General features: G+C 40.3%; 1 pseudogene across 1 annotated transcript; it reads left to right on the top strand.

Moving 5' to 3' along the window:
* Positions 1–236: 236 nt before the first annotated feature.
* LOC307105099 (small ribosomal subunit protein eS4-like) lies at positions 237–1,067 on the top strand (annotated as a pseudogene). Its single transcript has one exon. The product of its transcript is annotated as a small ribosomal subunit protein eS4-like (transcript).
* The last annotated feature ends 10,392 nt before the right edge of the window (positions 1,068–11,459 follow it).

The raw sequence follows: 11,459 nt of genomic DNA, 5'->3' as shown, positions 1-11,459 counted from the left end.
AATTTCTCGCCATAAAAAAGCAATGGTAATTATTTGAAGTGATGTAGGTGTTAGGTAACACTATGGTGGTAATTATTGGCAATATACAAATGTCTATCAAATCAACACTTTGTACACCTTAAACTTACATAATGTTTTATGTCAATTATATCTCAATAAAGCTGAAGGGCAGAGAACAGTGATGAAGAGAATACCTGAAAAGCAGCTAGAGGCCTCTTTCTTTGCCTAACGCAGCCATGGCTCATGGTCGCAAGAAGCATCTGAAACGTGTAGCAGCTCCAGAGCATTGGGTGCTGGATAAACTGACCAGTGTGTTTGCTACTAAGCCATCTACCTGTCTCCACAAGCTGAGAGAATGTCTCCCTCTCATCATTTCCTTAAGGAACAGACTTAAGTATGCTCTAACAAGAGATGAAGTAAAGATCTGCATGCAGCGCTTTATTGAGATCGATGGCAAGGTCTGAACCGATATAACCTACCCTGCTGGTTCTATGGATGTCATCAGCATTGACAAGACTGGAGAGAATTTCCGCCTGATCTAGAAGGGCCACTTTGCTGTCATTGTATTACACCTGAGGAGGCCAAGTACAAGTTGTGCAAAGTGAGGAAGATCTTTGTGGGCACAAAAGGAATCCCTCATCTGGTAACCCATGATGCTCACACCATTGCTACCCTTATCCCCTCATCAAGGTGAACGACACCATTCAGATTGATTTGGAGACTGACAGAATTACTGATTGCATCAAGTTTGACACTGGTAACCTGTGTATGGTGACTGGAGGTGCTAACCTGGGAAAAATTGGCATGATCACCAACAGAGAGAGAGACACCCTGGTTCTTTTGATGGAGTTCATGTGAAAGATGCCAATGGCGACAGCTTTGCCACCCGGCTCTCCAACATTTTTGTAATTGGCAAAGGCAACAAACCGTGGATTTCCCTTCCCCATGGAAAGGGTATCCGCCTCACCATTGCTGAAGAGAGAGATAAGAGACTGGCAGCCAAATAGAGCAGTGGGTGAAGTGAGCTCTAGGTGACATGATTGGAAAAGTCTTTGTACTTAATTAAAGATAATACAGCGTGAAAAAAAAAAAGCAGCTAGAGAAAAAGGACATTATATGTTCATCAATTTGTCATAAGGATAGCAGTAGATTTCTTTTTAAAAATAATTCAAGCCACTTGACTTTACAGAAAATCTTTAAAATAATGAGGGGGGGGAATGGTTTCTATATCCAAAAAAATATATTTGAAAATTGAAGGCCAAAAATAGGTGAAGGGGAGCTTCAGACATACAAAGCCTGAAAGAATTCATTACAGCAAATCTGAACTACAAAAAAATGCCCCTAAAACCTCCTTTATTGGAGGGAAATTTGGATCTACACAGCACATAAAGAAGGGCAGAGGAAATAACTACATGAGTAAATATGCATGGTAAATTTTTCTTATTTTAAAGATCTCTTTAAAATATAATGACTCTTGTCCTCGCTGGTTTGGTTCAGTGGATAGAGTGTCAGCCTGTGGACTGAAGGGTCCCAGGTTCGATTCCAGTCAAGGGCACATGCCCGGGATGCGGGCTTGATCCCCAGCAGGGGGCGTGCAGAAGGCAGCCACTCAGTAATTCTCTCTCATTATTGATGTTTCTATCTCTCCATCTCCCTCTCTGAAATCAATAAAAATATATTTAATATCCTATCTAATAAAGAGGGAATATACTAATTTACCCTCACACCCTCACAAAGTTGGTGATGCCCACAGCCAATAAGGAGGGAATATGCTAACTGACTGCCACGCCCTCAAAGATGGTGGCACCCACAGCCACAGATGGTGGCGCCCAGTCCCCTTAACCCCACTGGGGCAGCAGGAGCATGGCACAGCAGGGCCTGCTCCCAGGCAGGTCTGGCTGCTCCATGCACCTGCTCTGGAGTCCCCCAGTCCCCTCAGCCCCCCAGCCGCCCAGAGCTGCCTTGGATGGCGACTGCCCAGCCGCCCAGGGTTGCCCAAGGCTCAGGTAAACAGGGCCGGCTGAGGCTTGCGCTGCCAGCAGTGGCAGCAGCAGAGGTGTGATGAGAGTGTCGCCTTCCCCTGATCGCCGATTCGCCTCCTGCCCCTGAGGGCTCCCAGACTGTGAGAGGGGGCAGGCCGGGCTGAGGAACCCCCCACTCCAGGGCATGAATTTTCATGCACCCGGCCTCTAGTATATATATAATTGACTCTTTAAATAGAGTACATAGCAGCAAATGGAGAGAAGCTAAGAGGGGGGAAATAGAAATACACTTTTATAACACACACACTAGACATGAAATGGTATATTACTTGAAGTTAGACTATGGTAATCTAAAGATATGTACTGTAACTCGAAAGCAGCCACACACACACAACTATACAAATAAAACAATAAAAATAATTATTTACAAAATATTGAATTAATTTAAAAGAAAGCAGCAAAAAAAAAAAAAAAAGAAAGAAACAAAGAAAAGATGGCAAAATAGTTTTCACTTAAGGAAATGCTTCTTTTCTGCAACTTATCAGATAGATATGCATGCTATGGACTGAATGTCTGTGTCCCCCTATAGTTCAAGTGTTGAAGCCTTAACAATGCAATGGTATAGAGATGGAGCTTTTGGGTGGTAATGAGGTCATGAGTTTGTGTTGCCTGCATGGTGGGTGTTGTGTCCCAGCCCTAATCAATGTCCTAAGAAAAGACACCAGACAGATGACCTCTCTGTCTACTATGTGAAGATATAGTCACATGCAAGCCAGGAAGAGAGCATTCACCAGAAAAAAGAAAAAAAAATCAGCCAGCACCCTGACCATAGACTCCCCAGCCTTCAGAACTATGACAAATACATGTTTATTTTTAAGCTTCCTAGTTTTGTGGTGTTACGTTATAGCAGTCTGAACAGAGGAAACTTAGCCTCACTCTGCAACTGAAAATAATGACTCATGAAGGTTTTCACTCCAAGCTCTTTGCAAAAGAAGATACCAATGCCTGAGGCTGCTCATTACGCAATTGCTCAGGAACACTTTCTCAGGTGCCTGTGATGCTGTGCATTCCCCCTGAGACACCTAGTGGTGGGCAGTTTATCTGAAGATGAAAGGAGGCCTGTACACTCAGTGTTTTGCATTTTAACTAATAAGATGTACAAATGGGCCTCTCTCCATATACTCAAGGGGTTTTGTATATATTAACATCTCTTCAAGTCATCCCAGTGAGACATAAAAAGAAAACAAAATGTGTAAACAAATAGCTCTGGATCAAAGTTGGACCATATGCCTTCATCTCTAGATTTTTGTACAGACTACTAATTGACACACTAAATTTTAATTATTTTTAAATTAATAATTTTATTTATTAGTAATGAAATAATAATTTCAATTATTAACTCGTTTCTTTTAAAAAATCATTTATTTATAAAACAATAAAAACACACCATAGAACATTATCTGAATCTTTGGATTTACTTCTGTGCAACTAATACTTGTTGCTTAATAAATATTAAATATAATTGAGTTACATTAAGATATCAAGAGACAATGTGATATGCCCTAAACAGAATGTAGATATAAGCATCATAGATGAATTTAAATACATAAGTTTTCAGCCTTGACTGAGTCGGTCAGTGGTTAAGCATTGTCCCAATATGCCAAGGTTGTGAGTTCAATCCCCCATTAGGGCACATACAAGAATCAACCCTGCCAGAGTGGCTCAGTTATTTAGCATCAACCTATGAACCAGGTCATGGTTTGATTTCTGGTCAGGGCACATGCCCCTGTTGAGGCCTCAGAGGAGGCAACCAATCAAGATTCTCTCTCATCATTGATGTTTCTATCTCTCTCTGTCCCTCTCCCTTCCTCTATGAAATCAATAAAAATATTTAAAAATATATAAATATATATATTATATGTTTTAAGAAAAGAATCAACCAATGCATAAATAAGTGGAACAACAAATCAGTGTTTCTCTCCCTTTTCCTTTCTCTCTCTCTAAAATAAAATGCATAGGTTTGAAGTTATCAAGATTATTTACAAAATATTGTCCTGTAGAAGAAATCACTTAAAGAACTGTCCTCAGTAAAAATAAAAAAAACCTCTGACTTTACAAAAATACGAATGAGAAAGGTAATTCAACTCATTGTATCAGAGAAGTGTGGATTTAGAGGTAAAGTAAGTATTCTTCATTGACTGAAGTTACAATCTCTATATATAAAAGCCTAAGTGTTAGTTACAGCAGAATGACTAATGACCAGAACGACCAGAACAACCGGTCACTATGATGTGCACTGACCACCAGGGGGCAGACGCTCAACACAGGAGCTGCCCCCTGGTGGTCAGTGCGCTCCCACAGGGGAAGCGCCACTCAAGCCGGGCTCACAGCTGGCAAGCGCAGTTGCAGGGGTGGGAGCCTCTCCCAACTGCCGTAGCACTACTGAGTGGTGGTAGCAGGTGCAGCGGGCCGGGATGAACATGAGCGGCATGGCACCCAGCCCTGGTTTGGGCTCCTCCCTGGCCGCCTGCCACTTGGCATACTGCTACATCCCCAAAGGGTCCCGAACTGTGAGGACTGCAAGGAGAAAGAAAATTAATACCTGGATGCATTAGAGGGAAACTACAAAACACACACACACACACACACACACACACACACACACACACACACACAAAAGGCAGAGAACATCTTAAAAGTAGTCAAAAGAAAACCAGCAGTCGGACATCCCCCAAGGGGTCCCAGATTGTGAGAGGGTGCAGGCTGGGCTGAGGAACCGCACCCCAGGCATGCATTTTGTGCACCAGGCCTCTTGTGAAGTTATCAATGGGCACATTCATCTAAAAGAATACACCTACACTACAATTCTATAAATCTCTTCTTTCAAAAAGATGAGAGTAGACTGTATTCTCTGAGATATGGAATTATTGAGGCAATTTCCAGGTTTTGTCAAATAACAAAGTACAGACAGTCCTTGGGTTACGCCAGACTTGATGTACATCATTTCATGGTTACGTCACCATCTCCCATTTATTTATATATAAAAAAAGTTCCATCATTTAGACATATGTACATATGTGCTTTATGTTTTTTATTATTTATTTACCACAAGTAAAGGTCAGGAATTGTTAACCTTCTTTTAATTTTTTTTTTTTTTTACTGTTTCACTTCGTTACTGCTGTGTATGTGCTCCATGTGAGTGACATGGGTGCTTATGTAGATGGGTTCTGACTTACGGCGAAATTCGCATTAGGTCGCGCCATAGGAATGGATCTCCGACGTAACCTGAGGACCTACTGTATGAAATACTTACTGTAAATCTTTGTTTTTAGATTTCATCTCTTCAAATGCATTTTACAACAACTATTCTCTAAAAGAGATTTGAACCTTTAAAACTGTTAGGCATAGATGAGAAAGGTCTTGGGAATTTGGGAGTGTAATTAATCAATACTCCTAAGTACTTAGTGTGAATTAGGAGTTTACACTACAAATTTTGTTGAACAGAGGTGGATGTAAGAAGAGAAGGGAAAGATTCCCTTGATTTAAAGATTGTATTCATGAGAGATTACTGTTTTGGAGACACAGGACCTTAGGTGCTGGTGACAGTCTTTTTGATAAATGAATTGTACAGGTATAGAGAGTCAACAACCAAATCCATTATAAGGTTAAGTGGAATGAACCTCTAAACCAAAGGTCTATAAATTTTTTCTATAAAAGGCCAGATAACAAATATTTTAAGCTTTTCAGGCCATATGATTTCCATTTCCACTATTCAATTCTGTCTTTGCCGTGCAAAAAGAATCAGAGACAATGCTGAAAACAAAAGGTTATGGCTATGTTCCAATAAGCTTTGTTTTTAAGAACAGTGGACAAGATTTGGTCTACAGGTTATAGATTGCTGATCATCTGCTCTAAATGCCCAACATTTTTTCTAAATGACAGTCCCACCTGAGGACATGCCCCAGGTCAAACTCTTAGACACTATATGTCTTTTTCTTTTTTAATTATCTTTATTGTTGAAGTATTACAGATGTCACCTCTTTTTCCCCATTGATGCCTTCTAGCCCGTACCTGCTCCTCACCCGAGCCCTTCACCACACTATTCTCTGTGTTAATGGACACTATATATATCTTTGTTATCCATTTCTCTTCCTCAACTTTCCACAGTCTCCTCCTTCTTGTTTTTTTCCTCCCTTCACCCTCACCATGAGTCTGGAATTCTCAGGCAGCCCATTCTCAGAAAGTAGACCATAATGTAGCATGATTATAAAATGGCTGTGAGGGGTTTATTACATTTGACAGAGGAAATACTTGGAGTGATTGCCTAACTCAGATATTATTATTGATAATAGTGGGACTCACCATAGGGGAGCTACTCGGAGGACCTCAAACATACCAGATGAGAAATAAGCTAATGCCTACCACTTGACTCACATAATGGTCACTTTTCTGATGACGCTTTTATATATAAACAATGAGGGTTCAGCTACTAAGCAAGTTGCACAATAGAGTTAAGTAGGTGTGTAGCTTTCTTGCAAATCCAGTCTAACAATATTACTAGGAAAGGATGTCATTTGGCAATAAAAGGAAAACTGAAAAATTTCTTATATCTTTCACTGTTGAGAAAAGAGCAAGAACTTTTTTTAAAAAAATTATAATTTAATGATATATTAAGGATCACTGTTTCCTCTATAAAAGTTATAGAACTAGTCTGATCCCACAAGGTAAAGGACAGGAATGTTAGCTGATGGCTTCAAGTGATCACATACTGCTGACAACTGTAGGTAACTTTATGAGTCAGGAGGCCCATAGGAAACAAATGGCACACTCAAATTGGGTAACAAAGGAATTATTTATAAAGGATATAAGTAGGGAAATCATCAATATTAATAAACTTATTATTTAAATGGTGCCACTTTTGAGGGTAAAATGAAGCTTTATTAATAAATGTTGTCAGAACAATGGATATAACCTGGATCTGGCCCAGCCAAGTTGTGATGTTTAGAATGGAACAGTACCCCCAGGCTAGCAAGAAGAAGAAGCTATTATCACCCTTAGCTGATAAAGATACAAAGAAAGGAAATGGTTACCAGAACCTAGAATGTAGCAAGTTCTAGAGGTCAGCTAACAGGGGTTGGGGCCTTTAGGAAAGAAAAGCATGCAAGCTATTAGGAGCTAACACAAAAGGAGTGAGGGGATTAAAATCCCAATTTACTGTCCTCCTACCTTCTGAACTCTTGCCAATATTTCCAATTGGCTGAACCCAACCAGAAACTGGAGGTTTAGGGAGACTTTGATGCAGTCCTTATAGATCAGGGCTTTTGTCATTTTAAAACTCTACTGGCATTGCCGGGGCATGTCCTCTAGCCGCCTTTGAAGGCAGCTAGGCATCCTCTCTGGCACTCTCCCTGACTCACTTCCCTGAATTTAAACTCTCCTTGGATGAGTTAACAAGGGGTTGCCAATTCAAATACGTGCCCTCCATCTCGTTGCTTCTCGCGTTCCTGAAACAGGTGAGGGTGCTTAGGTCCCAACGTGGACCAGAGGCAAGCAAAGTTGTCTAGGCTTGCAGCGTAGGGCACAGGGCGCTTGAATAGCGCAGCCTCTGGGGTACAAAGCAAGATAGGGAAGGGTGGAGAGTATATCTAGAGGGGAAAATAGAAGATACTATATTTACAACTATGGTAACTATCCTTGCAAAAGTATCTAAAATTGGAACTATTTTTGAACTCTGGCCTCTTCTACAACTCTTTTGAAACATTCTAAGAAAACTCAATAACTACCTTTTTCTTGAAAAATCTTCTCCCTTTTTGTTTCCTATTAGATTGCAGAAAAACAGTAAAGCAAGCAAGATTTTTTACCTACAAACAGAGTAATGACTGTAAGCACTAGGCTTTTAGGCATATACTGGAGGCCCAGTGCATAAAAATTCATATGACCCCTCTCACAGCCCGGGAGCCCTCAGGGGCAGGAGGCAACCCAGCGATCAGGGGAAGGCAATGCCCTCATCACACCTCTGCTGCTGCCACTGCTGGCAGCGCAAGCCTTGGCCAGCACTGGTTACCTGAGCCTCGGGTGGCCCTGGGTGGCTGGGCAGCCGCTACCCAAGGCTTGCCTGTGCCTTGGGCCCATCCTGGGTGGATGGGGGGCTGAGGGGACTTGGGGACTCTGGAGGCAGGCACACAGAGTGGCCAGACCCAAGTGGGGGTGGGCCCGGTCATGCCATGTGCCTGCCACCCTGGCGGGGCTGAGGTGACTGGCGCCGTCATCTTGTGGCTGTGGGTGCCACCATCTTTGGAGGCGTGGCAGTCAATTAACATATTCCCTCCTTATTGGCTGTGGGAGCCTCCATCTTTGTGAGGGTGTGATGGTCAATTAGCATATTCCCTCTTTATTAGATAGGATTTAGTCTCTTTCACTCCCTGATCCATAGGCTGACCATGCAGGTATCACTGGCCTGAAAATGAAACAAAGTAAAAGGTATGTTTTTCACATTTGTCATAGTTAACTCACTTCACTTTCTGGTCTACAAATCTCCCCAAAGAATATTAGAGGATGTATGGAATTTGATGAATCAATGGTTCAGACCAACAAAAGGCTGCTTGAGTATAAATGTACAATGCAAAATTAATGGGTCAAATAGATATGTAGCTGCTGCATTGACCTCACATTGACATACTTTACATTATATAAATACTGTACCTAACTATGAACAATGTAGGTAAAATTTCAAGAGAGAAAAAATGTTTACCCTTGCAAAGTATAGCCCTTCCTTTTTGGATAAGTATACAAAAGCCAAGAGATAGAGTGATTATATAACCAGCAATCTCTTTTTTTAAAAAAATACATTTTATTGATTTTTTACAGAGAGGAAGGGAGAGGGATAGAGAACTAGAAACATCGACCAGCTGCCTCCTGCACACCCCCCACCAGGGATGTGCCTGCAACCAATGTACATGCCCTTGACTGGAATCGAACCTGGGACCTTTCAGTCCACAGACAGACGCTCTATCCACTGAGCCAAACCGGTTTCAGCAATCTCTTTACTTCCAATCCTCCCAAAAAAACCACCCATCTGCTGGGGAAAGTCCATTGTTACACTTTCTAAAATATTACCAAGATAAGGTTGGCATCATCCATGTTTCTTACTCCACAGAAGGAAATCTCTTACATTTCATCAAGAGGTTTCCCATTTTCTCAACCTACCTGGTATCCATTCCATGATTTAATACAATTTTAAAATATAGAATCCTTTTCCCCCTCCCAGTCAACTTCAATGTACTTAAATTTTCATGACAGTTAAAAGAAGAGGAGGAAGGAAGTAAATTTAAAAGGGGGGGTAGATAAGGAAATGAAAAACAAAGGGAACCATTACTTTAAAAAAATAAAATATTAAGGAAATAAGTGAATGACAGATCTTTCTAGTTTGGGTAGGAGAAAAGAGAGTTGTGTCGTAGGTCATTTTCTGGTCCATTCATGGGTGAGAGAATTGCATAAGCTCTCTGAGTAATCACAAAGTGATACAAATGATCTCACTTCAATTCTTGACATAATCTAGGATTTCCCAAACTACACATGTAGATACTGTTCACACATTCAGCATTCGAACAAATGAAAAGAGAGGGAAAATGAGAAGCTCTTTAGCCCATCATGAATTTTCAGAGATGCCCTTACCTGAATGGTTTCCACAGGCAAGGCATAAGTAGGTTATAGGATGGTGGCAGCAAAAAGCTAGAAAAAGGAATCTTTTTAGAGAGATTCTTTTAATAGGAAATGATTTGCTTCCTGACAATGGTCTTAAAAGAAAATTAATATACTTCAACTTATTGAGTATCTTTAAGTATCTATTATTAAATATAGCATATAAGACTAGGACCTATGGTGGCTATGATGATGACCACAAGTCCTAAGAAAAAAAATGGTTTCCCTAATAAACTTGTAGAGCCCATTTTATGTTCTTCTTTGCAATGACTGGAAGATCAGAACTCACTTATGAACTTGTCTTAATTCTCCAGTTCTTAATAATGTTTTCCTATGGCATTCCTTGTAACTGAGCCTCACCTTCTTTATTTTTTGTCCTTTATTTTGCCTCATCTTGACTGTTTTTTACCTTCTTGCACCAATGAAATTATTGCGCATCACTTCAAATGTCTTTGGAAAAAGTAAATGGATATTGAACAAATACCTAAATATAAAACATTGCTTATTTCTAAGGAAACCCACAGTCTAATAAATAAATAAAGTAGAAAGTATTTTTGAAATATTACATAATGAATTGAGGTCGTAAGAGGGAAGTCCAAGATAAATATGGCTTAAAGGAAAATGAGGTCACAGCCAGGTAGGAGACCACTTTTGAGGAGATGGCCAGTGAAATGAGCATGGAATAACAGGAGAAAGTTAAAATCTGAGGGTTGAGGGCTGAAAGAACAAAGATTAGGGCACACTTAGAGCATGTTTACTTTAGATACAATTTGGAGATAAGGGTAGAAAGATAGCATAGAGCAAGCATGTCAAACTCAAAGGTTAACATGGGCCAGATAAACAGGTTTAAGTTCATGTGGTCCACAAAAAAACAAAAGCTTCAATTTTCATAGAAACGTAGTTTTATTTTGATAGAGACATGCTGAATGCAAAGGGCTGAAATAAATGAGTAATCATTAACATAAAATAATAGAACATTTTAATAAAAATTATTTTTTCTTGAACGTTAACTTACCAGACACTGAATAACTGCACAAATTAATAAGTGTAATGCAAATAACCTATTTTTCTTGTTCTCCGAAAGTAAAATATTTCCTGTTGCACACACCAAACAAGTCAGTCCAAGACTAATGACCTGGCAATTGGCTGCTAAAATATTCGCTGCTAGTATTAGTGGAGAGAAATCATTCGCCTGCGCGTAAGGCGGGTAAAGGAAATGAATGCAACACGATTATAGTAATCAGTCATTAGCGAATGTAGTGGTTCGTTATTAATAATTATGTATAACAGGATATTGTAAAAATTAAGTCACGAAATTTTTATTATAATGTTTCTTACGTACCGTTATATTGGCTGGCTGCAAAAATATTCATTGTGGGCTCCATGCAACCTGCGAGTTTGACATGCTTGGCATAGAGCCAAGAGGGGAGAGATGATTGTAAATGGCAAGGCAACTGGGAGTCTACCCAGAGTTTTTAAGCAGAAATGTGATATAATTGGAGCGATTTAAGAGGTCACACAATTACAGACAAAGAAAGAGGGTGTCCCAGAGACAAATGTTTAGCAGTGTGTTTAACAGTCTAAGAGCCATCCTCTAGAATGCCCGAGGAGGAGGCACCCTGTCTGCCTCATCTCAAAGTTGTCATAGATGTAATGTTTTAAAGGAAGAAATAAAGAAAAGGAAGCAGCTCGGTTACACCCTAGAAAAATGGAAATAGAACCTCAGCCAGGGACGCCTTTCTTCCGTTACTGCCCCACCAGCCTATCTTCACCCAG

The sequence above is a fragment of the Cnephaeus nilssonii genome, assembly GCF_951640355.1.
Source record: "Cnephaeus nilssonii genome assembly, chromosome: 2".
In the NCBI taxonomy this organism is placed as follows: domain Eukaryota; kingdom Metazoa; phylum Chordata; class Mammalia; order Chiroptera; family Vespertilionidae; genus Cnephaeus; species Cnephaeus nilssonii.
The sequence above is the reverse complement of the archived record's forward strand: the minus strand, read 5'-3'. Positions and strand labels throughout refer to the sequence as shown.